Source organism: Salvia miltiorrhiza, chromosome 3, assembly GCF_028751815.1.
Source record: "Salvia miltiorrhiza cultivar Shanhuang (shh) chromosome 3, IMPLAD_Smil_shh, whole genome shotgun sequence".
NCBI lineage: Eukaryota > Viridiplantae > Streptophyta > Magnoliopsida > Lamiales > Lamiaceae > Salvia > Salvia miltiorrhiza.
The window spans coordinates 20,367,302-20,374,106 of record NC_080389.1 but is presented as its reverse complement, the minus strand read 5'-3'; the positions used below and the strand labels follow the sequence as shown (position 1 = coordinate 20,374,106).

General features: G+C 41.6%; 1 non-coding gene across 1 annotated transcript; it reads left to right on the top strand.

Moving 5' to 3' along the window:
- The first annotated feature begins 4,338 nt into the window (after positions 1 to 4,338).
- On the top strand, positions 4,339 to 4,445 carry LOC131019205 (small nucleolar RNA R71). Its single transcript, XR_009100127.1, has one exon. It is a non-coding gene; the product is annotated as a small nucleolar RNA R71 (small nucleolar RNA).
- The last annotated feature ends 2,360 nt before the right edge of the window (positions 4,446 to 6,805 follow it).

Below are 6,805 nucleotides of genomic sequence, written 5' to 3'. Positions count from 1 at the left end.
ACAATAATCATCTAGCCTAATCCCCAAATCAAAGAGAAATTTAGCCTATCATGTTCAACAATAACATACCCAATGAAAAGAGAAACATAAATGAAAAAGAGAGAAAGAATGAACAAATCCTATTGAGAAGCTTGCTTCAATCTTCTCTCATCTTCAATCCTTCTTCAAATGGGTAGGAATGAGTATGAATGTTGGGGATTAGGGCTTGGATATGGAGGTAGGAATGTTGGGGATGATGAATATGGGTGAGTATGAGGTTGGGGAAGATGAATAATGTGAGGAAAAAGGGGGAGAAAGGGGTTTAAGGGCTGAAAAACGCGACTCCGCTCTTTTCCCGCGGTCATGGCCCGCGCCCGTGGTGCTCAAACGTGGGCAAAACTCAGGGAACCCGCGGTCCCGCCCCGCGGCCGCGGGTGGTGACCGCGGTACACCCCTGGAATTGGGAACAGCTGACCCGCGGTCCCACCCCGCGGCCGCGGGTGGTGACCGCGGGGTACTGGGCGTATTGCGCAGTCCGCTCGTTTTGCTCCGTTCTCCCTCGTCCGGACTCGGATTTGGTCGCCGTTTGCGCTCACGGATTCCTCTCGAGACGTACTTAAATCTCATATCTTCAAAATCCTCCAATTAATCATTGAGGTTTCCTGAAATTGCTCCAAAACTACACCAAGATATCAAATCTTTATAAAACTAAATATTCGGGCACAAACAAGCATTCACAAGCAAAACATGAAGGGAAATGACAACAAAATATGTGGAATTGAGGTACGAAAACCATGTTTGTCAACCCCCCAAACTTAAAGTGTTGTTTGTCCCCAAACGACGAAGAGAAGAGAAATAAAAGTAAACAAACATGTGAGCATGAATTGGTGTCATTTCAAGGGCTTCAAATTTTACAAAAAATCTTTCAAAAGTGCATCACAAGTAGAAATGCATTCCAAGAAGTCACAAGTGATAATGAGTTCAATATTATAACCTCCAAGCTTGAATCCTAACAAAGTGGATGTTTCAATGACGCACTCAACTCTCAAGTGTTTAGAATGGACGTGTTTGCACTCAAATTGAAACAAGTATGCAATCTACCATAAGCTTGCCATTTATCCTAACTCTCTATACTTCAATGTGTTACAAATAAAGATCAAAAAGGGCTTCTATTTAGGTTGCAATGAGAGCTCTTTGGTGAGGTGAGGTGTTTATAGGCAAAGTGACTCATATCCCATACAATTCCCAAATTGAATATGTCATATTCACCATTGTTCTTTTCTAATCAATCAACCAATATCCCCACTTTTCTTCCTTTTCACCCTATGAATACTTATCAAGACCATGATTCAAAAGGCAAATCACTCCCCTTTGTACTATTTTATTCACATGTCTCTTCATTTTTCTTTCTTTTTCTTTTTGAGCTTATAGGAGACTAGTGATTTTCACTCAATCGAAGTTTGACAAGCAATTTCAATCATTTTCCAACCATTTTCATCAAAGCAACCACTAACATTCTAAGTTCTACCCCTTTATCATTGGTTCATTAAAAGAAAGGATACAAGGCACGAAAGGGGTAAACTAGGATCAAATGAGAAATTGGACACAATTTGAGTTAAGTGGCTAACAAAGATGGCCTTAAATCACTTCAATATTAACAACACATCTACTTTTATTTTCAAGAAAGGACTCATGGCAAGTTCTAGAGATCAACACACATGCTCAAATGATTTACACTCAAGAACAAAATGAGATTGTAAATGTATGACAATCAAAGGCTCAATTCTTACAAGCTCATTTTCAAGTTCTTGGAGGCAAAACATTTAACTCACTTGTCACAAGTTCAAACTTTTCATGCATAATCCACAAGTGATACACACATTTTTTCCAAGAAACGATTCATATCATAAGCCCAATGACATTCAATCAACATCACAAAGTTTGATACAATTATCCCAAGCAAAACAAAAACAAAAATATCAACCCAACTAACTCTCAAGCTTTCATTTATTCAACAATAACAAAAACAACAAAAACAAGACAACAATACTAAAACAAACAAAAACAAGTAAAGCTTAAGATAGATGAGACAACTAATCCATCTCTCCCCTCCCCCCAAACTTATTTCACACAAAGTGAAAATGAGTTTGGAAGAAAAGAGAAGGAGAAGTTGTCTCGGACTCACAAAAAAAACTAACATATAAAAAAAAATAAACCATACAAAAATTAAAGGGTACCTTGTTGGGGTGCCTCCCAACTAGCGCTTAGTTTAACGTCATGAGCTAGACGTCTCCATGATGGTGTTATGGCTCGGGGGTGGTTCCAACGAACACTTCAACTTTTGGTTTCAAGGGCAAAAATGCCTTGATTCTTTCCTTCTCAACCACAAAGGTTCTTTCATCCTTCTTTCTCAATTCAATTGCTCCATTGTTGAAAACCTTGTTGATTTTGAAAGGACCCGTCCATTTTGATCTTGGCTTTTCCGGAGGTAGTGATTGACGGAAGGTGAGGAGAAGGACTTCATCATCGGGTGCAAACTCCCGTTTTTGCATCATCTCGTCATTAGCACTTGTTATCCTCTCCTTGTAGAGGCTTGACTTCTCAAATGCGTGATACTCATCTAACTCTTTGAGTTGGAGTACACGGTCTTGCCCCATTGGATGTATCTCATTCTCACCAAAGAATGCATACTTCAAGTGTGTGGGGAGAAGCTTCAACTCCAAGCCTTGGGCTTCCTCCTCTTTCCTTTCTCCCTTCAATTTTTCTTTCATGTTGATGCAAGGTTCAATCACTTGCATCAATTTGCATTCCTCCACTCTCATTCTTTCTTCCCCATCTTTGTGCTTGGGAGCTTTGTGGATTGAGAAGGTAACACTCTCATCATTCACTCTCAATGTGAGCTTGCCCTTTGCAACATCAATTAGGGCCCTCCCCGTCGCCAAGAATGGACGTCCAAGGATCAAAGGTACATCCTTGTCCTCAACCATATCCAACACCACAAAATCCACCGGAAAAATGAATTTGTCAACCCTCACCAAGACATCCTCCACTATCCCTTTTGGATATGAAACGGAACGGTCCGCCATTTGCAAAGCAATCGTGGTTGGCTTAATGGTTCCTATTTCAAGCTTGTTGAAGATGGAGAGAGGCATCAAATTTATGCTTGCTCCCAAATCACACAAGGCCTTTCCAAAACGACCATTTCCAACATCACATGGGATAGTAAAGCTCCCGGGATCCTTGATCTTGATGGGTAGCTTCTTTTGAAGAATGGCACAACATTCTTCGGTGAGGTTGACCGTCTCAAATTCTTCTAATTTCTTCTTCTTGGATAGAACTTCCTTGAGAAATTTTGCATACTTGGGCATTTGTTGCAAAGCTTCAACAAGGGGGATGTTGATGTGTACCTTCCGAAAGATCTCAAGGAATTTAGAGAACTCACTCTCCACATTTTTCTTTTGAAGTCTTTGAGGAAATGGAATTGGTGGGCAATAAGGTGGTGGTGCCTTGTACACATCTTTCTCCTTCTCCTTATCGCCTTGCATTTTTGAGGAAATGTTCTCATCATTGTTCTTGACTTCCGGAGGTATCTTGGACTCTTCAAGTATCTTCCCACTTCTTATAGTGATAGCCTTGCAATGTTCTTTTGGATTCACAACGGTGTTACTCGGAAATTGCCCCTTTTGATGTTGGTTGCTTAAGGATTCAGCAATTTGTCCCACTTTCATTTCAAGCATTTTCAATTGGGTTGCTTGAGCCTCTAACCTTTCGTCGGTTCTTGTCATGTGGGCTTGAGTGGCCGTCATGAATTTCATTAAGATCTCTTCAAGGTTGAGCTTCTTCTCTTCCTTGATCATGCCATCACTCACCGCAAATCCGGGCGGTGGTTGCAAGAAGTTATTGGGATTACCATAGGCAAGATTTGGGTGGCGATTTGTTTGAAATCCTTGATTGTATTGCCCTTGCCCTTGGCCTTGATAACCACCTTGATGTGAAGGCCGGAAATTCCCTTGGCCTCGGTTGTTGTTGTTGTTGATGTAGTTCACATCCTCGAAGCTAGTTTGTTCTTCAACCACGGGCTCTACCCTTGATATTGACATAGCATCAATCTTGTTATTCATGGCGGTCAATTGAGCTATCAAAAGAGCTATCGGATCCGAGCTTGTTGTAGCCGCCACCTTCTTCAAAATAGTCCTCTCCCCCGGAAATTGGTAGCTATTGGCGGCCAAGTTCTCTATGATGTGGGTGGCCTCCTCGTGGCTCTTCTCCAACAATGCTCCATTGGCCGATGCATTCATGTCTCTTTGCATCTCACCACTACACCCGGTATAGAATGAGCAAATAATGGTGTTTTGATCCAAACCATGGTTGGGACACTTCCTTATCATCTCTTTGAATCTCTCCCAAGCTTCATAGAAGGTCTCTCCATCGAATTGATGAAATTGGACAATGTCCTTCTTCATCTTCATTGTCTTACTTGGAGGGAAGAACTTGATAAGGAACCTTTGAGCCATTTTCTCCCATGTAGTGATGGAACCAATCTCTAAAGATTGATACCATGTCTTGGCCATGCCCCTTAGTGAGAAGGGAAAGAGTCGGAGTCGAATGGCATCCTCCGGAACTCCATTTATCTTGATAGTATCGCATATCTCCAAGAAATTGCCGAGATGTCCATTCGGGTCATCTTGAGAAAGACCAGCGAATTGATTTTGTTGCACCATGTTGATGAGGGCCGGCTTGAGCTCAAAATTATTGGCATTGATTCTCGGGGCATGCACTCCCACTTGTTGGACCACGGGTTGGAACATATTGCTAATAGGTGGTGGTGGTGGTGCATTCCTTTGAGCCTCTTGCTCATTGATTTGCCCTTGCATGTCCTCCAATTGCCTTTGGAGTTGACGGATTAAATCGAAATTTTCCGCCATAGCTTCCTCCAACTCTCTATCTCTTCTTGTTCTTGCTTTGTTGTGTCGGCAAAAAGCTTCAACCTCAAGGTCTATAGGTATAAGAGGTGCACCTTTAGACCTTGTATTCATACACTACCTATCAACCAACAAGAACAAAGAGTCAAATCACAATCTTAAAATAGAAAACAAAAATTAAAGCAAGTAAAATGTCTAAAGTAGTTAAGCACAATGAAGCAAAATATCACAAGCAAAGAAACTAAACTAATCCCCGGCAACGGCGCCAAAAACTTGTTCGCTAATATTTTCACCACGCCGCAAGTATACGGGTAGTTGTAATATACGGAAGCAAGGTCGTATCCCACAAGGATTAGTAGTTCAATCTAGTGATTATCCTAATTCATTTTACTCAACTATTTAGACTAAACGATTGAGTGATTGGTTTGATTATCTAACTAAATACTTAACAAGTGCAAAGACAAATAAAAATCAAATAAGCAAAGTGGATAAATAAGATGATTAAGGCGATTTAGGGACTAGGCATCGATAATTAAGCAAAAGACTTCAATTATAGCTCAATATTAATCTTGACAATCCTAATTATCTAGAGTGATCTCCCAACTAGTTCTAGCCCCCTCCCGGACGACTAGAACGGTAGATTACGGGTCATAGTTGCCGTCCCCGGTCAACTTCTAACCTATAACTCCCAAAAGCACACAAAGATCGACATACTCTCACCCAACTCTCAACCTCCCGGTTATCGAATTGATATGTTTCCAACACCTTATCTATTGCAATTATTCTCTCCCGATTCAAATTGCAAATTAGAAATGCATAGAATGTGGCCAACAAACCATACAAGAAATAAAACAAGGGTTTGAAAAGATAATGTGCAAAGGAACAAACAAGATTTATATTGAGCGCAAATAATCAATCCATTACAATAATCATCTAGCCTAATCCCCAAATCAAAGAGAAATTTAGCCTATCATGTTCAACAATAACATACCCAATGAAAAGAGAAACATAAATGAAAAAGAGAGAAAGAATGAACAAATCCTATTGAGAAGCTTGCTTCAATCTTCTCTCATCTTCAATCCTTCTTCAAATGGGTAGGAATGAGTATGAATGTTGGGGATTAGGGCTTGGATATGGAGGTAGGAATGTTGGGGATGATGAATATGGGTGAGTATGAGGTTGGGGAAGATGAATAATGTGAGGAAAAAGGGGGAGAAAGGGGTTTAAGGGCTGAAAAACGCGACTCCGCTCTTTTCCCGCGGTCATGGCCCGCGCCCGTGGTGCTCAAACGTGGGCAAAACTCAGGGAACCCGCGGTCCCGCCCCGCGGCCGCGGGTGGTGACCGCGGTACACCCCTGGAATTGGGAACAGCTGACCCGCGGTCCCACCCCGCGGCCGCGGGTGGTGACCGCGGGGGTACTGGGCGTATTGCGCAGTCCGCTCGTTTTGCTCCGTTCTCCCTCGTCCGGACTCGGATTTGGTCGCCGTTTGCGCTCACGGATTCCTCTCGAGACGTACTTAAATCTCATATCTTCAAAATCCTCCAATTAATCATTGAGGTTTCCTGAAATTGCTCCAAAACTACACCAAGATATCAAATCTTTATAAAACTAAATATTCGGGCACAAACAAGCATTCACAAGCAAAACATGAAGGGAAATGACAACAAAATATGTGGAATTGAGGTACGAAAACCATGTTTGTCAGCAGCCAAGCAGACTGCTGGAGTCCATGGGTTTCCCATGTTGTTTTTGTTTTTCTTTTCACTCCAATGTAAGTCTTGCCCTGTACCTCGACTGATGGCTTATCAGACTTCTTTAATGAAATGAACTTCTTATTGATCTCAACCTGAAGACAATGACTCTTTGTCCAGGCTCTGATTATGGTTTTTCTGTCTTCTTTTT